The 25,426-nt window shown below is 36.8% G+C and overlaps 1 long non-coding RNA gene across 1 annotated transcript; it reads right to left on the bottom strand.

Annotated features, from left to right (window-relative positions):
- Positions 1-1,998: 1,998 nt before the first annotated feature.
- Positions 1,999-20,839, bottom strand: LOC122644000. Its single transcript, XR_006330210.1, has 4 exons — positions 20,726-20,839; positions 20,407-20,410; positions 16,063-16,070; positions 1,999-2,009 (listed from the first exon to the last, which is right to left on the bottom strand). It is a non-coding gene; the product is annotated as an uncharacterized LOC122644000 (long non-coding RNA).
- Positions 20,840-25,426: the final 4,587 nt, after the last annotated feature.

Here is a 25,426-nt window from a genome sequence, read left to right as displayed (position 1 = left end):
TTTTGATCACAGGCAGCGATTCTTCCTTGATCTCTTCTTTACTGGAGCGTTTATTCGGTGAGTTCTCCATTAAGGATCTCGGCGATCTTCACTTTTTTCTTGGTGTTCAGGCCACTCCACATTCCAAGGGACTGCATCTCTCACAGTCTCGTTATACTTTGGATCTCCTACGTCACACTGGCATGACTGACTGCAAGCCAGTAAGCACACACATGGCTAGCACCAAGTCAGCATCGGATGCAGGGGGTGCTCCTCACCCCAATCCTACTGAGTACCGTTCTGTTGTAGGTGCCTTGCAGTATGTGACACTCACCAGACCCGATGTAGCTTTCGTGGTTAATCGTGCCTGCCAATTCATGCATGCACCAACTTCTGACCATTGGCAACTGGTGAAGCATATATTACGCTATTTGAAACACACTCAATCTCATGGTTTGCTTATTGAACGCTCTCCTACCCTATCCTTGCAGGCCTTCTCTGATGTAGATTGGGCAGGGGATGGCCTTGATCATAAATCCACTGGGGGTTTTGCTATTTTTCTTTGTCCGAATTTAGTGTCCTGGACTTCTCGTAAGCAGAAAATAGTGGCATGCTCCTCTACAAGGACCGAGTATAAGGCCCTGGTTGATGCATCGGAAGAATTAATCTGGCTTGAATCCCTGCTTGGTGAACTCGGGTACCCTCTCTCTGGTCCCCCTATCTTGTGGTCTGATAATATTGGGGCCACCTATCTATCAGCTAATCTAGTGTTCCATGCCAGAACAAAGCATGTTGAGATAGATTTCCACTTTGTTTGTGATCGTGTGGCCAAGAAACAATTGCAGGTTCAATTTATCTCCACCAAGGACCAACTGGCTGATACTCTCACCAAGGTACTTGGCACTGCTCGATTTCAATTTTTGAGGGACACGCTGAAGATTCGAGTACCCGAATCTCCACCTTGAGGGGGTGTATTAATTGAGTGTAAACCGTGCCAATACCATGCCCTCTCTCTCTTTTTCACACATGTGATATGACTTGATATGCAAGATATGAATCTCTACATATGATATGGATTGTTATGCAAGAATCTTCAACCCAATATCACATGTAATTAGGGCAGTAAACGGATCAGATTTGGCTCGGATAGTGCTATATCCGCATCCGCATCCGATTAGCTATCGGACGGATTCGGATAGACCTAAACGGATACGGACACGAGTACAGATCGGATATTTTATCCATTTACATGTAAATATAGCTTTTCGGATAGCTATAGCCTATCTGTATCCTCATCCGTTTAGCTTTTGGACGGATTCGAATAGTACTAAACGATACGGACACGAATACGGAAATGGATTTCGGCTATTCATTTACACCCCTGCATGTAATGGTAACCCAATATACCTAATATCACATGTAATGGTAACCTAATATCTCTTGTACACTTTCCTTGTAAAACCAGTGAGCTCTCTCACTCCATGTAATCTCTATATATACTCCAATTGGAGAATCTAATGAAATGTGGGATATTACAATCCTTAACAATGCAGATCTATGATGTAGAAGATGAAGAAGAAGAAATAGTAGAATTACAAGAGAAAGAAGAAAGGAGACATTACTTGAGTTGAAAGAGATGCAGATCTGTGATGTAGAAGATGAGTTGAAGGAGATTTGAGATGAGGCAGATGATGTTCTCCATAGGCGACTCAATTTCAGCTTGAGGTTGAACACTGTCGTTCAAGCCTTGGAAAGAGATTTGAGGTGAGGCAAAGAGTTGCAGGTAGCAGGCAAAGAGCTCCTACCCTTGGCGATGGAAAGTGGAGTAACCCTCTTCTTCATTCGAGCCTTGGAAAGAGATTATCGGGAACAACAGATGTTTTAACACAAGCCCAATTTCCCCAAAAAAAAACGTTTTTAGATTTGCAAAATAAGGTTTTTTTGTGTTTTGAAAAATCTATTTCAAACACCAAAAAAAAGGGCTGGTTTGTTTCACTAGCACAGAAAAAATGGATTGATGAATCTAAACCCTAGATTCCATTCTATTGTGCCACTAGCACAGGAAAACACCAAAAACATTTTTTGAAGTGTTACCAAACACAACCTTATTGATTGGTTGTTATTGTTTTTTATTACACTGTTGATATCGGTTCCACATCGGACAAAACCGATTAACCGGCTATTTGGTTCAGTTAAAGCAAACCACTTTTCTAATCACACCAGGTTTTGATCAAAGATAAACCCTTTTTTGCACTAGCCGTATGCATATTGGCCACCTTCCAGTGATCACGCAAGGCTGTTGTCGGGCTAACTTGCATAATTTGTTCCTCTAAAAATTTGCACTAGCCATTGTGAATGGATTTGTTGATTCAGGAAGTTTTATCCTCTCAAATGTAGTGCACCTTAAAGTGCATCTGACGGTGGGCAATGCAACTATTCACCTTTAAAAATCCACCAATTAACCTTTGGCCACCGTCAGATAGACTTTTGCGGTGCATTGGATAGTGTACTGCACTTGAGAGGATAAAGATTCTTGATTCAGTTCAAATGAGCGGGTATTACAGGTATTTATCCGACCACCAACCTATAATAAACCACTTTTTTCTTTGTGCTGCATTGAAATAAATGGATCTAGCAGTTGAATGTAGGTCGCAAAGTTGCCAATCTCGTCCTATTTACTTTTTTTTCCAGTAATTGGCGCGATCGATCGTATGAGTTGAAGATGCGACGGCGTGCCGGAGTCGCAAGAACTCAAAAGATGACCGAATGGATTATCCGACTTCTAATTAGGAAAGAAATAGTTCTTTCCAATGCCTCGATTGCTCCAAGAACTTTTAATGATGAAAATCACAATGCCAAGAAGAAGGATAGAAACAAGTTGATTATAGATAACATGATGTAAAATCTGAATACAAATAATGCTTTCTGAACTACAGGTCAAAAGACATATTGTTATGGAGTTATTCTCCAAGAAAGACCTACATGAATGCCTCTTGAAACACGACCAATGAGGCATTGGGGGCCAGAATCCAACTCCAGCAAAAAGCTACATCTAAGAAGATAAAAGACAAAGATGAGAGATAAAGATTTTCTACATTCTGAAAGACAAAAGGAAAATGATAAAAGACAAAGATGAGAGATAAAGATCTTCTACATTTTGAAAGACAAAAGGAAAATGATAAAAGATAAAATTAAAATTAAAAGACTCTTGTATAGAGTGTTGTGTTGTGTTGTGTTGATCCGGGGATCCGTTCTTCATCGCCAACATACTTTTTATAGTTGTTGTTGCTAGTTTTGGTGTTTTTTTGTAGTTACAGAACTACCCATTTCTTTGAGAATTTGTTATAACCACCCTGCTGACCGTTTATCGGTCACTACCAGTTTGTTAATCATGACCATTCGTCAACCACTGACCATTCGTCGGCCACTGATTGTTTGTCGGTCACTGCCAGTTCGTTGGTCATGACCGTTCGTCAATTATTGACCGTTCATTGGTCACTGCCAGTTCATCAGTTACTGACCATTCGTCGGTTACTCTCACTGACCTTTTTCTTTTCCGATCACTGACTGGTAGGTCAATCTAGACTAAAATAGATTTCAGTCTTTTTTTCTATTGACTGAAATAGAGTAAAAATAGGGTGTAATCCCGTCCCAATGAGAAATTGAAGTGGTAACATTATAACTGCATGATCTACTTTGACATCCATCCTCTCAATGATTTGGAATGGGATCTTCTCTTCAAAGTCCCAGTTGATTAACTTCTCTTTTTTGTTTTTTCTTGTAAATTTTCTTCAAGGTAAGTGAGTTCTAGTCAATTATGATCGCAAGATAATTTATTTGAGATACGGGGAGTGCTCCAAGGAGTAGACGGTGTCGACGGAAAGCTAGTCCTTAGAAATATGGACTGATTGACAAAAATTGGTAGACTGGATAACCAGCCACGAAGACCACAGATAGCCTTGGGAATTGTTTTCTTTGATTATTAGATACTAATTCTACAATAAAAAATTTCGGTCTGTAACCTTATTCAAACAAGATAGGAGTATTGTGGGACTTGCTCATGAATTTGCTAAGAAGTTCGGACTAGGAAAATGAGGGGAACATACATAAGTGACCATATTGATGCCTTGCATCATGATTTTAATATTTAATCATAGCGGAAGGGTGTGTTGCCAAGCTGCGTGGCCTCCCCCCCCCCCCTTGTGTGTGTCACGTAGGGGAACATTGCCAGGCAGCATTCTTTTTCCCTCAATATCTTTTTCACCAGAGAAAAAAGAATGGTGTAAGATTGGACTCAAGCCAATACAGGGTTTGATATGAGTGCCAGCAACTCTTATTCCATAACCGATCACCATCTCACAAGGGATTATCACCTTCAATCAAATAACTTGCATTACTATTTGCATTTCTCTTTCTTTTTGTTTTCATCTCATTCTTATGTTGTGCAAATTTAAATGCTTTTGCTATGATGGAAAGGTAAAATGAGAATGAATTAACAATTTAATTACATGATACCCAAAACAGAATTTGTTATAAGTAGTTGACAATATTAAGTTTTCTCCTTTCAAATTGTTTTAGGGTCCATTGCAAAAATTTAGCAAATCTTTATCTTCCCCTTTTTGATAGGTTAGCGAAATCTCTCTCTCTTTTTCTTTTTTTTTTATGTGTTTTGTTTTAATCAGGTATATGAAAAGTGATCTCAGTCTACCAATGAGGTACTCCACATCCCCCCCCCCCCCGCGAAAAAAAAAAAGAGAAGCTAGCAGTGAGATGGTGGAGGAAATTGTTTTTATAACTAGATGAAAATATTCCGTTTGATACATAATTTATACAAAAAATTATAAATTATTTAAATTGTAGCTTTAAACTCTTTTCATTTGAAACTCATAACAATATTAGTAGTCAAATCTTGATTAAACTTGAAATTTGCATGCCATTTTAATGTTGGACATGTCTTCTTTTCATAAAGACAAATGGCATGGTCTTTTGTCTTTTCTTGGTTGCATTAGCTTATTCAACCACTGGAAGAATCCACATGAATCAAACAATTGGAAATTTCAACTTTAGGACCAAGTCAAAAATTTTCATTTTTTTTTTGCTAGTGGTAAAAAATTTTCATTTTAAGCTCTATGACAGGAAATTACCCATTGTCAAAAGAAAAAAAATTAAAAATAAAAGTTGGTAGAACTCATTGTCAAAATGGAGATACCTTCGTAGATTTTATGCTTTCTAACTAATGCAAATCATTATAGATTTGAATCCTATTAGTACATGCTATATAACCAGAATATGGTATTTTTATAAGGAGTAAAGAAAAGTATTTTAGTTTAAGGTAATAAATAAATAAAAGGGTGAGAGTAAGGGTACCATGAATCACTAAAAAATAGAAATGAGAGAGAAAAGGTTAATAAGAGAGAAAGGATATTTAAATAAACATGAACAATGAAGTAGTCAAGGAAAAGATTTGCCACGAAGCATGCATTTGTGCTTTTATATAATAGTATGATATGATACATACATTATTGTTACGCCGACCACTAGGCTGTGAGGCTTTCCTAGGTGATGTTTTCTATTTACATTCCCGTCTCTTAGAACGAGTTGCTAAACGATCGGACAAGACAGTTGCAAGTAGCACGACCGCGTTACCCGTCATTGAAACACAAGCTGGAGCCGTATCAGCCTATATCCCCACCAATGTGATCCCCATTACAGATGAACAAATTTGTTTGGAAATTGAGCTCTTTTATCGTGGAATAAGACTTGCTATTAACGTCGGCTAGCTTATCAGTCAGTCACGCGGGGTCTACTGCTCAGTTGAAAGCTATATATATTTTATAGTATAATTTAAAACAGGGTCAGGCCGAGCCGAGCTAGGCTCAGCCCGAGGCCTCATCCCTAACCCAACCCGACCCATGACTTAGGGTTAGAAGTTTCCAACACTGACCCGCCCCTCAAGGCTAAGATATCTCAGCCCAGGCCCTGTTTGGGCTCAAGGCGGGCCAGAGTGAGTTCGGGCCGACATGACCAAACTTGCACCGTTATAAGTAGGGATGTCAATGGATAACCGAAAATCCGAATTCGATCCACATCCGTATCCGTTTAGGGACATCCATATACATTTAGAGATATCTGCAAAAAAATCCAAATACTCCGATAAAAATCCGTCCGGAAAAAAAATCCGAATATGTAATAATAAAATATTAAGTAAATAATGATCTTGAGGGTTTTTGAAGATTCAACAGATTCTAGAATATGAGGAAAAGAGAGTTATGAACTAAGAGAGATGGATTGACAGTGAATTGTATCCGCTAGGGGGAGGAAGGTCTAGGTTACACAAGGCAGAGATGTAAATGGATGGTCGAAAATCCAAATTCTATCTGTATCCAAATCCGCTTAGAGGTATCCATATTCGGCCAGAGAATATCCAGATCTGATCACATCCGATCTGCTTACAAGCCTAGCTATAAGGGACCATATTGATGTCTTACATCATAATTTTAATATTTAATCTTAAGGACAAGGGTGCGCTGCCAGACTGTGTGACCTCTGCACCAGCTTATGAATTTTTATCACCTGCAGTTCCCCTGCCTGGTACGGTTCCCTAGTGCCTCTAATAAAAGGGGGTGGACCCCACCCGGGCAGTGTGTTCGGTCAGGGGGTGGAATGGTCATTTCAGCCCCTCCCCTATGAGAGGAATCGCACAACCGTACCAGTCAGCAAACCTCAGGGGATAAAGGACAGGCACTAGGGAACCGCAGGTGATAAAAATTCCTTAGGCCCAATGATGGGGCAGGCATGTAGGAGCATCCAACAAGAGGGGTACGGCGGGCATTCCTCACCCTCTGTGTGTGGGTATAGGGGAATGCTGTCGGACAACATTCTCTTTCCCTCAATATCTTTTTCACCAGAGAAAAAAGAGTGGTGTGAGATTGGACTCAAGCCAATACACGGTTTGATGTGGATGCCGGCAGCTCTTATTCCATAACAGCTCACCATATCACAAGGGATTACCACCTTCAATCAAATAACTTTAGTAGTCAAATCTTGATTAACCTTGAAATTTGTATGTCATTTTAAAGTTGGGCATATCTGTGTTTTCTTGGTTGCATTAGCTTATTCAACACTTGAATATCCCACATGAATCAAGTATTGGAAATATTAACTTTGGGTCTAAGTCCAAAAATTTTATTTTAAGCTGATTTTATGCTTTCTATGCTAATGCAAATCATTATAGCTTTGAATCATGTTAGAACATGATGTATAACCAAATAGCTATTGTTGTTAGTTATTGTTGGGCTCTATCCTTGACTCATTAGCCTAATTGACACTTTAGCTAATCAAACTAGTGGTCAGACAATTCTAGGTCATAAATATGATATAGGCATACATTTTTTCTAGGATTTTTTTTTTGTTCAAAATAATCTACTCTAACCTTCAAATGTCTTGTCATGATTTTGTCTAATTGGTTTGTTAGATTTTAAAATTGGTGAACAATCTTGTGTAAATCTTGGTCCTCATGCAAAGTGTTATAATAAATAGTTCTTGTGGATGTTATGCATTGACAACAATAAAGATTATGGAGGCGTACATGGTGATCAGTATCTCAAAATAGTTGAGGGGCACATTGTATGATTACGATGGAGGATGACTTGGAGATTTTTAATTTACTGGATTTAGAAAAATACTGTAACACATGACTTTGGGTCTTCGGTGTCACTGTTTTAAGACTTGGTAGTCCAACTCTAGAAATGACCTAGTTACTCGAGATCAACTAAGTTCTTGGTGGAATCAGCCCTCGAGCTCAACCTCTCTCGGTGATTAGGAGATCTGGATTGACAAGATCAACCATTTTATTTGGCGGATAATCGGAGTTAAGGGTGTCAAAACCTAGCCCGAACCGGTAAGACTGACAAAAAAAACTCAGACCAAACCAAGCCGATCCTTATTGGATTGGTTTTGGACTAGTTATGATGGGACTGGCTGAAAATTAGATCGCACAAAATCGATATCCGAACCGAATGAAACCGATAAAAAAATCATTAGACATAACGTTATGAATAGGTGAATTGGTTATCCATTGATTTCAATATTAGTGAGAAAATTTTTGATTGTAAGGGGAATTATTAAAATTAATGAGTATGAGATAGGGGTTCATTTTGTGATTTCAGTATTAATTATCTTCTCAGTAACTAGTTTTCATCAATTTCATTATTAGTTATCTTTCCCTTACAATTAATGATACATAATGATATGATTTGTTTGCTACAAACCCTACATATCTATTGATTTTAATATTAGTTATCTTTTCCTTACAATTTATTCTTCTTTATTTATTTGGATTACAACATTAACACATCAAATCAATTTTTCTATTTATGATTGTTTACTTGTTTGACTCGGGAAAGGTGAATTAAAATGTTTTTATCGAATCTTTGCTCACTACAAGTTATGATTGTACGATTTCATTGTGGTTCAAACCCGAAAATAAATTGACCTAAACAAGTATTAACCCATGTTAAAAAATCGAAATAAACTGATACTGCACCGTACCAAAAACCAAAGTTTCTTAACAGTTTGGTTTTGGTCTCACTCATTCCGAGACTGAAATCGATTCAACCGACCGAAACCGAGCCAAACTAACCGTTTGGCACCCCAAATCGGAGTCAACACGAGTCAATGTTAGTTTGGTCTCACTCATTCCGAGACTGAAACCGACTCAGGCGAACCTCTCCCTTACGCCCTCGGCGACGGCAACCAGAAGAGTTTAAAGAACAGAAACTTGTTTACTGCGAAATGTTTTTTTTTTCCTTTTCTTTTTGGCTTTTCATTTTTCCCCCTTTGTTGTGAAAGATTCGGTACTCTCATATTTTCCCCATTGTAGATTGGATTTTTTTCTAGTTAAATTCCACTCAAGTTTAAACATTTCTCTTTTTGTGTTAAAGTGGATTTCTAATATAATATATCTTTCTTGATAATTTTTGTGACTTCTAGTTTGGATTTTGGTTTTAGGACTTCTTTTATCCGGTAAGCTGATGAATCAGTGGTTGCAAAAAGTGAAGATGGTGAGTGATGAACAAGAAGGGATAGAGAGAAGGGATAGATGTAATCACAATTGAGATTTCTTTCTAGGTCATATTATGTAATCTGACTTGTGGCTATTGTTGTCTAAATACTGTGTCATTCATGATCAGATTCATTAGAGGGTCTTGAAGATTTGAGTATTGGATAAATTACATAACATACATTGTAAATTTCGGAGTACAGAAGGTGAATATAACTTGTGTATCTCCAATTGAGAAGGTGAAAATAACTTGTTTGATGTGTCCACCAAGGTCTCTTTCCGAAGACATTCATTTTGATTGAAAACATGTACTAGGTAGGGCTGAAGACTCCACTAGTGCTTGCTGTGGATTCATCAAGTCAATAGCTTTGTGAATACGTCCACTTCCAATTGGAAAAGTATGGGAAAAAACCTATATCATCAGGCCTTGAAGCAATTTCTCTGGTCTCTAGTCCATCATAAAGATTCTGAATTAAGATTTATCAGTTGAACAAAGACAAAGACTGGCTACCTTCGATAATTGTTGCATGATGTGAATGATTAAAAGAAACAGATATTGTCAAATATCACCAGATGTATGAGTGTGTGGATTAGGCTCTCTGTAATTATGAAGTGAGAAGCATGACTTTTTCATCACAAACTCAAAATCCTGTATTACTTACAGAAGTATATAATATAATGAAGATGGTTGCTGCCCCAAATTTGCAGTGATTTGGTTTCCTTGCTACTTAGAGAGTTTGCTAGCATGGCTGGTTAGTTTTTGAAGACAAGTTTGGATCCATATTGGGAAACAATAAATGTAACAAGAATCGCAAGCAGATTGCATGAAACATATAGAAACTTCTCTGTTTCTTTTAGAGTTCAAATTATGCAGTTTTAGTTGGAGGTTTGAATTTTCACTAATCATGGGAATTAGACCAACAATGTGATACAATTTTCTGTTCTGATGTAAATCATTACTGAATGGGTGGTTTTGGTTGTCAAGGATCCCAACATGATCTTATAAATTGAAGGTAGACGTTTGAATTCCAATCTATCAAGAGAAATAAATCAAGATAACAAAACTAACCAATCCCAATTTAAACCATCTGATTCAATGTAAATCAGGTATTTGAGTGGCTTTTCGCAATCTTAAGGTTCCAAACAAGGTAAATGGAAAAGACTCAAAACACCCACTTTGGGTGCATTCCCTGCCAACAAAAATCTCCAATTATAATTTATTAATCTGTAATAGTTTGCCACTTCAAGGATATGGATTTACAGTTAAGAATTCACAACCTAAAATGCAGATCAAAGGTTCTCCTTTTTTGTCCACTTTTATATTATTCTGTTTAGATTCTTGAAATGAGGCCATGTGTATCTGAGGCTTTTCAGTACCACTTCTACCGGCAATTAAGTAGAAAGAGTTGCTTTTATATTATTCTGTTTAAACTCGAGTGGAATTTAACTAGAAAAAAAATCCGATCGACAATGGGAAAAAATGAGAGAGAATACCCAAACAAGTTTCTGTTCTTCAAACTCTTATGGTTGCCTTCTCCCGCGGCATGAGGGACAGTTTCTGTGGGAAAGAAGGAAAGAGGAGAGGGAAAATCGGAAAATCCTGGGAAATTAGTGTTGGGATGCTTGATAGTGTTGTATCCGCATCCGCATCCGATTAGCTTTCGAACGGATTCGGATAGTTTATCCGTTTACATGTAAATAACTTTTCGGATAGCTATAGCCTATTCGTATCCGCATCCGCATCCCCATCCATTTAGCTTTCGTATGGATTCGGATAGTGCTAAACGGATACGGATACGGATATGAAAATGGATTTTGGCTATTCATTTACACCCCTAGTTTCAACCTCACAGGAGTGCACTGGGGATCATGCACTAGGGGTGATAAAAAATTGTCAATATATACAAAGGCATCATGGTGTTGTGGTTCTGTTCGATAGTGAGAGGGTATGGCTCGGTGTCGAGAAAATGGGTTCGATGTTGATGGAAGGTAGGTTCAATGTTGATTCGGGACCTCTGGGAATGGGCTGGTTCCAAGGGGTCTGGGTCTGCTGGGACATGGCTAATTCCAAAGGGTCTGGGTCAGGGCTAGCCTTTTCAAGGAAACTTGGAAGGCTTGGAGGCTCGAATCAAATAACTGAAACCAAGCCAATTGACACCCTTAGGTGCTAGTGTGTTGCTGCCGAGCTAGCTCCCCGCAAAACAGTTTTGATTTCTTTAAAAAAATATGCTAAGAGGTAGTTTAAGGGGGGGGGGGGGGGCGCGGGTTGGGATGTTGGGGGATAGGGTGGGTTTCCCTAATGGGTTAATGTTTCCTTTAGCCCATCGCTGTTTGGCTTTAAAAACTGTTGGGATTTATATTTATGAGCCCATGGTTATTGTCTTAATGGGTTAATTTCATCAATTTAAAGAGTTTTGGGCATAAGCCCATATCTTTTTCTTATGTGAACTTTGATTCTGGTCTTAATTCAAATTGGTTTTTTTTTTTTGTTTTTTTGGCCCATTCACTGTTTAACCCTTGGCTGGCCAATTGGAAACTTCAATAAAGCCAGTAAACCCATGATTTTTCTTGGTCAGCCACTTGGCTACAATTTGGACTACCCTTTTGGCTTGCAAATTTTACAAGAGTTACTTTTATGACATAAGATGTAAAAAACCCATTTATTTTTCTAAGAGTTAGTGAAGTGCTAATGTGGTTTTTTAATTATTAATGTCCACAAAATTGAAATATAAAGGATCATGTCATTGCATTATTGGTGGTTTTGGGATTTTAAAATCAATACTAATTTATGGATGTAATGTGTTATGCTCTCTCTCTCTCTCACCCAATACCGGAAAAAGAAATCTATTGATGTTTATGACAGGTGCATGCGGGTTCAATTTGACGGAATCCGGTCTATATTGGGCCAACAGAGAAGAATTGTTAGTTCAGGTAAATATGGATCATAGTTTCATCTTCATTTTCATTTTTAGAAATACCTCTTTGGTATCATTTTTCATTTTCATTTTCTAACACATAAATGTTTTTAGAAGAGTTTGATTATGGACCCTATTTTTATTTACAAAAATATCAAAATAATTGAAAACACCCCCAAAAACGATTGTCTCATTTTTTCGCTGCTTTAAGTATCATGTGATTCACGTGCTTATAAGTCCCAAAATAGAGGGTAGAAACGTCATTTTTACCTTTAACTAGAAATACAAGTCCTGACCGACCCTTTCTTCTTCTTCTTCCTCTTCCTCCTGCAACCCCACCCACCACACCATCCTCTGTTCCACCCCTATCACCATCCACTCGCCCCTCTTCTTCTTTCAATTTTGGATTCGCCCATAGCCTCTCTGTCCTATACTTGTTCTTCCACTGTTAACTGTTAGTAATCTGAGATAAAAAAAAAAGGAGAGAACGGTGAGGTTGCTTGAGTCGTACGAGAATGCTCTGTCCTTAAGACAGTATTTGCACCCTTACTTCTGCACTGGATTACAACAAATCTGCCTCCCAAGATAAAACAGGCCTAGACTTGATTATTGTTTTGCAGAGACAATAATCAACTTGAAACTTAACAAAGAAAAATGTTATATTTGACTGACAGATTTCGTGGGCTATTTATAGACCCACAAAGCTGTTCGGATGGGTCACATCCATTGGCCCATATGGCTGTTCTGCTGGGTCATGGCTATTGGCTCTCATGGCTGTACGGATGGGCTACAGCCAGAGGACTCAACATTTGTGCCAAGGGTTGCACCCCCTTTGATCAGACACCAATCCAACGATTGGATCCGAACCATCACACTGGTGGTTCATAGACTGTTGACATCCATCTTTTCAATGATTTGGAATGGGATCTTCTCTTCAAAGTCCCACTTGATTAACTTCTCTATTTGTTTTTTTTAAATTTTCTTCAAGGTAAGTGAGTTCTAGTCAATTATGATCGTATGATAATTTATTTGAGATACGGGGAATGCTCCAAGGAGCAAACAGTGTCGATGGGAAGACAATCCTTAGAAGTATGGACTGATTGACAAAAATTGATAGACTGGATAACCAGCCACGAAGACCATAGATGGCCTTGGGAATTGTTTTCTTTGATTATTAGATACAAATTCTGCAGTAAAAATTTTCAGTCTGTAACCCTATTGAAATAGGATAGGAGTATTGTGGGACTTGCTCATGAATTAGGTAGAAAGTTCGGACTAGGAAAATGAAGGGTACTTACATAATTAAGGGACCATATTGATGCCTTACATCATGATTTTAAAATTTTATCATTGGGGAAGGTGTTGCCAAGCTGCGTGGCTCCTGCACTAGCGTAGGGCCAATGATGGGGCTAGCACATAGGGTCATCCAACAAGAGGGATGGTGCGAGCATTTCCCACCCCCCTTATGTGTGCCAAGTAGGGGAACGCTGTCAGGCAGTGTTCTTTTTCCCTCAATATCTTTTTCATCAAAGAAAAAAGAACGGTGTGAGATTGGACTCAAGCCAATACCGGGTTTGCAATGAGTGCCGGCAACTCTTATTCCATAACAGCTCACCATCTCACAAGGGATTATCACCTTCAATCAAATAACTTTGCATTAATATTTGCATTTCTCTGTCTTTTTGTTTTCATCTCATCCTTATGTGTGCAGATTTAAATGCTTTTGCTATGATGGAAAGGTAAAATGTGAATGATGAATTAACAATTTAATTACATGATAACCAAAACAGAATTTGTTATAGGTAGTTGAGAATATTAAGTTTTCTCCTTTCAAATTGTTATAAAATCCATTGCAAAAATTTAGCAAATCTTTATCTTCCCCTTTTTGATAAGTTAGCGCTGTCTCTCTCTCTCTCTGTTTTGTTCTAATCAGGTATAATTTGATCTATTTTTTCATTGACTTTGTTGGTAGAAATTCATATTCATTTTTCTCCTTTTGTTTTTCAGTCTTAAAAGTTATCCCCCCCCCCCCCCCGGCGCCCCTAAAAAAAAGAAAAAAAAGATAGTAGTGAGATGATGGAGGAAATTGAAACGAAGTGTTTTTTTTATAACCAGATGAAAATATTCTGTTTGATACATAATTCATACTCAAATTATAAATTATTTAAATTGTAGCTTTAAATTCTTTTTATTTGAAACTCATAACAATATTAGTAGTCAAATCTCGATTAAACTTGAAATTTGCATGACTTGAAGAATCCACATGAATCAAACAATTGGAAATATTAACTTTGGGACCAAGTCAAAAAATTTCATTTTAGGCTCTATGACAGGAAATTACCCATTGTCAAAATATTTTTTTTGGTAGAACCCATTGTCAAAATGGAGATACCTTTTGTAGATTTTACGCTTTCTATGCTAATGCAAATCATTATAGATTTGAATCCTATTAGTACATGCTATATAACCAAATAGTTATTGGTGTTAGTTATTATTGGCCTCTATCCTTGACCCATTAGCCTAAGTGACACTTCAGCTAATCAAACTACTAACCAGACCAGTCTCGTCATACATATAATATATATATATATATATACATTGTTTCTAGGATTTTTTTTTTCTTCAAATCAAACTACTCTAACCTTCAAATGTTTTGGTTACATTTCAATTATGTCAAGATTTTTTTTCTTCTAATTGGCTTGTTTAAAGTTACTATTGGTGAACAATCTCGCGTAAATCTTGATCCTCATGCATGTGTTGTAATAAAAAGTTATTGTGGATATTATGCTTTAACAACAATAAAGATTATGGAGGTTCCATGGTGATTAGTACCTCAAAATAGTGGAGGGGCACATTGTATGATTATGGTTGGAGGATGACTTGGAGATTTTTCATTAACTTAATTTGCAAAAACGGTGTAACACGTGACTTTTGGTCATCGGTGTCACTGTTTTAAACTTGGTAATCCAACTCTAGAAATGGTCAAGTTATTCGATATCAACTATGTTTTTGGTGGAATCAACCCTCTAAGTCAGCCTCTCTCGGTGATTATCTGGATTGAAAAGATTTGCCGTTTTATTTGGCCGATAATCCGAGTTAAATTTGTTATACTTAAAAACCTAAACGAATTTACTTGGCAAATCGGCCAAATTACTTAGCAGAATTATGGATATTTGTTTACTATTTTTATTTGTATCAGGATATATATGGAACTAATGATGATATTAGTGTTAGTGGTTTGATATTTAAAGTGTATGATTTGTTTCTTTGTTACATATGTTTTTATTTGTATGATCTAGAAATTATGTTAATATTGTGTAAGTTTTTTTTTTCCATGGGTGATATATCATTATTATTTGTCTATCTAATTATAGGGTAAAAGGGCGTGGAACGGTGGTGAAAATGTATCAGCAAAACATTGATTGAACATAACGGTTGATCTAATTTTATTAAATCTCAACCTTTCAATTTTTCATCTTAATTAAACGGAGACCAGTTGTACGGCCATTTTTATTGCTAATCTTATCAATTTTGTAACTCCAACGGCATAATTTTCCGCTGGAACTCTCAACCTTCATTGGATGGCTACCTACTTCCCTACCTCCTTCCCTTCACATGAGTCTCTCTTACCCCATCTGCAACGCTTCTTTCTCTATCCAAAAAACAAAGGGATCGTTGTTGTGTCTCTTGCCGTCAATATATGCCATCTTTTTGCATTTCAAACCTCGTGCCCATTTCAAATGTTGCACAATCGAAGAGAATCACCAATCTAGTCAGAAGATTGGAATTCGAGCGCTCTAATAGTTCACAAGCTCTTCGGTAATCCGTCGGGAAACCATGTTATCCACGACAATAATGTCTGTCCCAAGTAATCCACATCGGGTTGTACTATGTACAGTTCCTTCGTCGAAACAATTTCCACATATTTATAATCATAAACTCTTTAAGTTTTTTATTTTTAGGGTAAAGTCTTAAAGTTTGTTTATGCGGTAGCATTAAAGAACATATGCAAAATTGTTATTTAAGTGGAGATAAATTGGTAAAATTACCGAAAATTAGAACAAAGCCTCTCTTTTGCATCTCTCTATAACCCCACCTCCACCATACAACAACAACTCAGCCTTATCCCAACTAAATGAGGTCGGCTACACGGATCCTTGACTTAAGAATACCACACCTCTTTTTCATTATATGATCTAGGCCAAATGTTCTCTGTGCCAGGACGTAGGCTGCACCAAGACACATGGAGGTGGGCAAAATGACCATCCTATCCTCTTGAATGGCAGACCCATGTGTGTGCTGGCCCACAGAAAACATCAGCCCTATAATCTATTATGTCTAAAAATAACCAAACGATTATCGTTTATAGCCCATAATCTATTATCATAACAGATAATCCATAAATATGTTACAAATCTAAAAATAAACTATGCCAAAGAGAGCGGCAGAGACTACTACTTTCTGTAAATAGTACTCCTTCATCGTTGTAAATATTTTTTCTTAACAAAAGCAATATTAGAAACTCTTCTATGCTTTTTCCTTATATTAGTTCCATTTTCTTGACTTGGGGTTAGCGTACAATCGAAGAAGAAAGTAGAGATACCTAGTGAATGACTATGAATAGGATCAGAATGGTTCTTGGACTGCCTCAGAATAAATTTACAACAAAATTGTGAGAGATTGATGAGCTGATAAGCAGCACGATTATAAAATAGAAATAATCTGTTCTAGGTTCTCAAACTGAACGTTTACTGATCGGTTTGTTATTGTTTTTTATTACACTGTTGATATCGGTTCCATGTCGGATAAAACTGATTAACCGGTTAATTGGTTCAATTAAAACAAACCACTTTTCTAACCACATTTGGTTTTGATCAAAGATAAACCCCTTTTTGCACTTGCTGTATGCATATTCGCCACCCACCTGTGATCACGCAAGGCGGCTGCTAGTAAGGGTGTCAAATTAGAATCGAAATCGAAACCAGACCGAATAAGCCAAACTGAATCGAATCAAATAAAATTCGGTTGAATTTGAGTATTAGATTTCAAAACCGATTCGGTTCTTGGTTCGATTTTGGATCAAGCATAGGAACCGAATTACAAAACCGAAACCAAACTGAATTTATATAGTAGTATATTATAGTATGTTATTTTATTATAATACTAATATAGTATAGTACATTGTTTTTTGGTAACTATATAATATAGACGTTAATACATTATAATACTAATATGTTATAGTATATATTACTAATGTTAGTATTAAATTTTATAATACTATTATACTATACTATAATAGTATAATATGTATATTATAGTATATAGACTGAGTAGAGGAATTGGAATTGAACTGAACCATGTAAGAGCCTAATAGAACTCAATAAGAATCTAAACCGAGTAGGTTTGGTTTTAGTATTGAATTTCAGAACTGATTCGATTCTTGGTTTGATTCTGGATCACAACAACACTCTCTAAAACGAATCGAAACTGAACCGATTGATACCCTTTGTTGCTAGTGTGTTGCTGCCGGACTAGCTCCCTGTAAAACAGTTTCTATTTCTATAAAAAGAGATGCTACAGGTAGTTTAAGGGGGGAGGGGGTTGTTGGAGGATAGGGTGGGTTTCCCTAATGGGTTCTAATGTTTTCTGTAGCCCATCACTGTTTGGCTTTAAAAACTGTTGGTAATTTATATTTATGAGCCCATGGTTATTATGTCTTAAGGGGTTAATTTTATTAATTTAAAGAGTTTTGGGCTTAAGCCCATATCTTTTTCTTATGTGTTCTTTTATTCTGCTTTTAATTCAAATTGGTTTACTTTTTTGGCCCACTCACTTTAACCCTTGGCTGGCCAATTGGAAACTCCAATAAGGCCAGTGAACCCATGATTTTTCTTGGTCAGCGACTTGGCTATACTTTGGACTACCCTTTTGACTTGCAAATTTTACAAGAGTTACTTGTAGGACATGAGATGTAAAAAATCCTAATTATTTTTCTAAGAGTTAGTGAAGTGCTAATGTGGTTTTTAAATATTAATTTCCACATAATTGAAATATAAAGGATCGTGTCATTGAATTGTTGATCGTTTTGGGATTTTAAAACCAATTTTAATTAATGGATGGAATGTGATATGTGATTCTCTTTCTCTCTCAATCTTATTTTTAATCACATTATATATTCCCCTTGGATAGTGTTAGAACATTGGGTGCACCGGCTGAGGGGTGTACGCATCTTCAGCCTCACCTCCTTGGGAGAAGGGAGTGAATGATGCCAAATTAGAGTCGCTACCTAGATTATGGTCTAAAACCCACAAAATAAAAGTTAACTCCGTAACAGTCCAATGAGGACTGATCGAACCATTGATCGTCTGAGTACGGGTCATGTTACGATCTAGAGAAGGTTATGAGCACATCAATCCGCCGCCAATTAAACCAGTCTTACTATTGTTAAACCGAACTAGGTATTACATGTAAATATGCTAAGTTAAAAACAAATATTTACCAAAAAAAAAAAAAAAGTGAAAAACAAAGGAAATACATGAAATAAAAGGTTAGAGTTAGAAGAACTTACTCGGAGATGGATGCAAACAACTCTCATTCAATAATGACCCATTATGTACAACCTTCAATCACGTAACTTGCATTAACATCTGTGTTTTTCTTTGTTTTGCTATTCATCGATCTCATCCTTTTTGTCGTGCACATGTAACTGTTGTTGCTATGATAAAAAAAAATTTAAAATTAAAATGAATTCTCAATCAATTGAAGGATTTAAACAATTTTTGAATGGTGGTTGCAGCATATTAAGTCTCTTTCTCAGTTAGAAGACCAGCTGAAGTTCCACGGGTAAAAACTAAAGTAAATCATCCCATCCTCCTTTTGATATGAGTAATATCTTTTCTATCATTTCTGATTTCTAAATCTGGACATCTGATGCAAAATTTTAGTCATTTCCATATTTTGTTTCTCACTCTCATAAAAAGTTAGATGCGAAGAAATTCAATTCTAGCAATGAGATAATGGAGAAAACTGATAAACAAAGTATTTTTTCTATAACAAGATTTAACCTCTTTCTCCCCCTAACCAAGCCCTAAGGTTGTGTTTGTTTGTCATTAAAAGAAATGAAAATAGTATAAAAACTGTACGATTTTCTTGGTTCCCTAAATTTTCTAGACTTTTGCAAGAACTCCACCAATGGAAGTATCATCGGTTCAAATTTTGAAATTCACAGCGGAAAACGTAAAACTTTCTTGTGCTGTTGCAATACAAATCTAATTTGGATTCTCTACTGCCGAGTTGCCCAGTAGGACCGTGCTGCCCAGACATGACGAGCGTGCAATGACCGTCTTACCCCTGCCCAAGCGCCTTGCCCGAGTGAGAGTAAGGCGGTCATTGCACGCCTCACCAAGAGAGAGATGGTTCTGCCTAGAAAAAGGCATCGAGGTCTTTGGAGATCTGGGTTCTTCTCGAGGGTTTGGAGGAGTCGATGTTGAGGGCTTCAAGGTAGAGAAGCTTCTCATAAAAGAGGGAACCAGATGGCTAGGTGAGTAGGGAGAGGAGCATAGTGGTGCGAGTTCTGAGAGGGGTTAACCAGTAGAATTTCAGAGCGTGTTCTTGGAAAAGGGATAGGGTTTTTGATGGATTTTGGTGAAGAGGGCTATGAGAAGTGAGGGATTGGGGTTTGTGGGGGGAATTGCACTCGAATGATTATCTTGAATCCAGGATTTGATTGTTGAATCAAATAGTTTTTGTAAGTTTATTGCAACAGGATAGGAGTATAGTGGGACTTGCTCATGAACTAGCTAGGAAAGTTCAAACTAAGGAAATGAGGGGTTTGCTTACGTAAGGGATTAGGGCTGCAACAAGATCGGGTTGGGTCAACCTTTATAAAACCCTAACCCAATCCTGAATCTCCTTAGCTAGGCCCAGACCCGATCCAACCCTGACTCAAGGCCTGAAAAATTTAACCTTGACCCACCCTCAGGTTAGACCGGGCTGATCTTGATTGGCCCTGATCATGGGGAGGGGGATGGGAGATGCATGGACTAGATTGGGCTGGGGGAAAATTATCAATTTTACATAAAATAACACTAATGTAATGTATTATATATATACACTAGTAAAATTGTGGAGAAAGGGAGTTTAGAAGCTTTTTCAAACATAGAAAGATTTCCAAAAAAAAAAAATATCATAAGAATTGTGCAAAAAATTAATAATAATAATAACACAATGAGAAGAACAAAACACTTAATAACATCACAGCAAAAGCATAACAATATAAATTAAGAATAAAATTATAAAGAGAATCATAAAAAACTTTAAATAAAATAAGAGAATGTAGTATTGAATCTTTAAAGAATCACAAGATAAATTCTAAAAAATAACTTAAGCAGTATTAAATATCACAGCATTCCATACTTATTTATCATGAGATATCATATATTTTAAGTTTACATATCTTGTTATGTTAAGTAAATATCACGAAAGTGAGTTTCAAAACAAACACACACACACACACAAAAACATTTAAAACAACCACATTTGATATTTTAAAATCAAGCATGACTCTAAAGATATTCACAAATTCTCTAACCTGTTTGTGAATCGAACAAACCCACAATGTTTTTCCCATCGGTATTTTCACATGAACTATCTCCCCAAATTGGGCAAAAAGTTGTCTCAGATTCCTCTGTAACATTGCACTTTAAATCGATGTGTCACAATCATATGGCATTAAGAACTGTATGTTCCTAAATCTGAATAAAATACCGACAGTTGTATTATTGGGATCATTCTCGTTCTGAGTTCCTTGAGTAGTACTCTGATAAGAAGCTCCAAATAACAATTGCATGTGAAAAAAAAGAAAATATAAAAAGATAATGAAGAACAAATATGAAACGCAAGTGACAAAGATAATGGTGAACAAATAGGAAACGCTCTGAATAGACAACTTGACTTGAGTTTTGTATCAATTTGACCATTTGATTTACTTCTAGTATATTTCTCCTAAATCTGGGTTTTATTCTTTGTATTTTGATCTTGTTCTTGGTACTGTTTTGATTATTCAAATACGTATTACATTGAAGTGTTAGGTTGGTTTGAGATCCTTAACCTCAGTTACCATGAGAGTGAACCCAAATGGAAAGAATCAGTCGTTCCACCACAAATATAAGGAAAAATAAGAAGAAAAAAAAAAAAGAAAACAACATTTTGATTCTTCCTCTCATCTCTTACTAACATGTCATTCAACTTTCCCAGATGTTACGTGGAAACTATAACGGGTGCCGAAGGAATGCAAGGAAAAAATCACCCACGGCTACAGAGAAAAACAATAGCACATGAAGGTTCCCTCGTACCTTTAATGGCCTGAACGATATGAAAGATTAGAGTCTTTGAGTTTCTTTTCTTTATAATTTGATTCTTAATTTCACTCTCCCGCTCAGAGATACTGAAAGATAGGGTGGAAGGAGAGAAGGGAGTGAAAGCAGTAAAGGAAGTATTTTTCAGGGAAAACAGATAGTTGCAGAGAGATGGAGGAGCTCACTTATGGGTTCTCCACCTCCGTTCACCCTTTGAGCTTTTCCAATTGGCAGAGGAGTTTTCTTTTAGATTTTAAAGCAAATGGTATTTTGCCAGAGCCTTTTCTGGTGTTCCTTAAACTCCATAGAGCGCATGAGAGAATACAATAGAGTTTTCTTTTAGATTTTAAAGCAAACGGTATTTTGCCAGTGCCGTTGCCCATGCTCCCTAAACTCCCTCGAAGATGCAAATGGAAATGCTAAGCACACCAACCCACGATTTTCTTCTCAAGAGGTTAACAAGTCTGGGGAGAGCCAGAGCTATGGAAACACGACGGTGGTGATAGTGATAGCGGACCTAATGGAGGAGGTCCTGTTGGCATTCATGCAACAGCAGCTATGACCAGAAAGCCGTCCATGTATAGAATATTCTCTTATATTTCTTCATATCTCTTCCACCTCACATGCGAGAATAGGGTCATAGCCAATATTTTCTTTCCTTTTATTTCATGTATCAAGGACTCTCAAGAGGCTATATTAAACCATTGTAATCTCGTTATTCAAGTACGAAAATCAAAGTGAAACATTTCACCCCAAGGTTTCACCATTTTATAGAGTCAGAAAGGCACGAGAGGAATTAAGAGAGTGAGTGAGAGAAGAAGAGAATAATTAGGGGGAGAGAGAATCGTGTGAGATATTAAAGGGATTAAGATTTTTCGCAATAGAGAAATAAGAGAGAGAAACTAATGTTAGAAAGAAAGAATATGATATTTTTTTATAGATAATCTGCAACTGAGAATAAGAAAGAATCTCGTGTGAGATAGGAAGAATATGGTATTTTTATAAGGAGTAAAGAAAAGTATTTTAGTTTAAGGTAATAAATAAATAAAAGGGTGAGAGTAAGGGTACCATGATTCATTAAAAATAGAAATAAAAGAGAAAAAGTTAGTAAGAGAGAAAGGATCTTTAAATAAACAAGAAGAATAAAGTAGTCAAGGAAAAGATTTGCCACGAAGCATGCATATTTTGCTTTTATATAATAGTATGACATGATAGGATATATATATATACATACATTATTATTATGCCGACCACCAGGCCATGAGGCTTTCCCGGGGATGTTTTCTATTTACATTCTCGTCTCTTAGAGCCGCTAAATGATAGGACAAAACAGGTGCAAGTAGCAAGACCGCGTTACCCGTCATTGAAATACAAGCTGGAGACGTATCGACCTATATCCCCACCACTGTGATCCCCATTATAGATGGACAAATCTGTTCGGAAACAGAGCTCTTTTATTGTGGAATTAGACTTGGTATTAACGTCGGCTTATTAGTCAGTTGCGTCGGGTCTGCCGCTCAGTTGAAAGCTATATATATATATATTATAGTATAATTTAAAAAGGATCAGGCCGAGCCGAGCTAGGCGTAGCTCGAGGCCTCAACCCTAGCCCAACCGGACCCATAACTTAGGGTTAGAAGTTTCCAACACTGATCCATCCCTCAGGGCTAAGATATCTCAACCCAGGCCCTGTTTGGGCTCAAGGTGGGCCAGGGCGAATTCGGGCCAACAGGGCCAAACTTGCACCGCTATAAGTAGGGATGTAAATGGATAACCGAAAATCCGAATTCGATCCACATCCATATCCGTTTAGGGACATCCATATTCATTTAGAGATATCTGCAAAAAAAATCCTAATACTTCGATAAAAATCCGAATACTTAATAATAGAAAAATTAAGTAAATAATGATCTTGAGGGTTTTTTAAGATTCAACAGGTTCTAGGATATAAGGAAAACAGAATTATGAACTAAGAGATATGGATTGAGAGTGAATTATATCCGCCAGGGGGAGGAAGATTCAGGTTACACAAGGCAGAGATGTAAACGGATTGTCGAAAATCCAAATTCTATCTGTATCCGAATCCGTTTAGAGGTATCTGTATTTGGCCAGAGAATATCCGGATCTGATCACATCTGATCCAATTACAAGCCTAGCTATAAGGGACCATATTGATGCCTTACATCATAATTTTAATATGGGATAAAGTTCTCTGTCTAGGAGTGTGGCCTATGCTAGCACTCCCATGAGTCTATCTCTCTCCTCTCCATGTGAAAAGACACCTCTGCCCCCTTGTTTTAATGAAGAGAGAGATAGACACATGAAAGTGCTGGCGTAGGCCACACTCCCGTATAGAAAACTGCTTCCCTTTTAATATTTAATCTTAGGGAAAGGGTGCACTGCCAGGCTGTGTGGCCCCTGCACCAACTCAGGGCCAATGATGGGACAAGCACGTAGGGGCATCCAACAAGAGGGGTAGTTTGGGCATCCCCACCCCCTGTGTGTGGGTATAGGGGAATGCTGCCGGACAACATTCTTTTTCCCTCAATATCTTTTTCATTAGAGAAAAAGAGTGGTGTGAGATTGGACTCAAGCCAATACACGGTTTGATATGGGTGCCGGCAACTCTTATTCCATAACAACTCACCATATCACAAGGGATTACCGCCTTCAATCAAATAACTTTGCATTTATCTTGCTTTTGTTTTCATCTCATCCTTATGTTGTGCAAATTTAAGTGCATTTGCTATGATGGGAAGGTAAAATGAGAATGAATTAACAACTTAATTACATCATACCCAAAACGGAATTTGTTATAGGTAGTTGAGAATTTTAAGTCTTTCTCGTTTCAAATTGTGACCCATTGCAAAAATTTAGCACATCTTTATCTTCCCTTTTTTTTTTGATAGGTTAGCAAAATCTCTTTTTTTAATCATGGATAATTTGATGTATTTTATATTGACTTTGTTGATAGAAATTCATATTTGATTTTTCTCCTTTTGATTTTCACATTCTTAAAAGTTAAATGAGAAGTGATCTCAGTCAACCAATGAGGTGCTCCACCACCCCCCTCCCATCCAAAAAGAAAAGATCTAGCAGTGAGATGGTGGAGGAAATTGAAACGAAGTAAGTGGTTTTTTTATAACCAGATGAAAATATTCTGTTTGATACATAGTTTATACTCAAATAATAAATTATTGAAATTATAGCTATAATTTCTTTTCATTTGAAACTCATAACAATATTAGTAGTAAAATCTTGATTAAACTTGAAATTTGCATGCCATTTTAATGTTGGGCATATCTTCTGACTTTCATAAAGACAAATGGTCTTGTGTCTTTTCTTGGTTGCATTATCTTATTCAACACTTGAAGATCCTACATGAATCAAACATTGGAAATATTTACTTTGGGTCCAAGAAAAAATTTCATTTTAACCTCTATGACAGCCGGAAATTACCCATTGTGAAATGGAGATACCTTTGTAGATTTTATGCTTTCTATGCTAATGCAAATCATTATAGATTTGAATCCTATTAGTGCATTCTATACAACCAAATAGCTATTGATATCCTTGACTCATTAGCCTAATTGACATTTCAGTCTCGTCATTCATATAATGTATGTAAGCATTTTTTTCTAGGATTTTTTTGTTCTTCAAAATAATCTACTCAAACCTTCAAATGTCTTGTCATGATTTTTTCTAATTGGCTTGTTAGATTTTAAAATTGGTAAACAATCTTGTGTAAGTCTTGGTCCTCATGCAAGTGTTATAATAATCAGTTGTTGTGGATGTTATGTATTGACAACAATAAAGATTAGGAAAAATATCATCCCCTCCCCTCAAAGTTTTCTTAATATCAATCCAATACCTAAATTTTGAAAAATGACAATACCCTCCTCTATTTTTTAAAGATTCTATCGATTGTACCCTAAATGACTAACGGTGTTAAAACAGCTGTTTAAAAGATGATATTACCCTTCTTCTTCTTCTAGGTTTTTTAAAATTTTTTCTTTCTTTTTATCTACATTCAAAACCCACCGATTGAAACCACCGTAACCAAACAGATCGACTATGTTGATTTTTCCAGTAAAAACCTGCGCCACTCTCTATCT

The sequence above is a fragment of the Telopea speciosissima genome, chromosome 10, assembly GCF_018873765.1.
Source record: "Telopea speciosissima isolate NSW1024214 ecotype Mountain lineage chromosome 10, Tspe_v1, whole genome shotgun sequence".
Taxonomy (NCBI): Eukaryota; Viridiplantae; Streptophyta; class Magnoliopsida; order Proteales; family Proteaceae; genus Telopea; species Telopea speciosissima.
The sequence above is the reverse complement of the archived record's forward strand: the minus strand, read 5'-3'. Positions and strand labels throughout refer to the sequence as shown.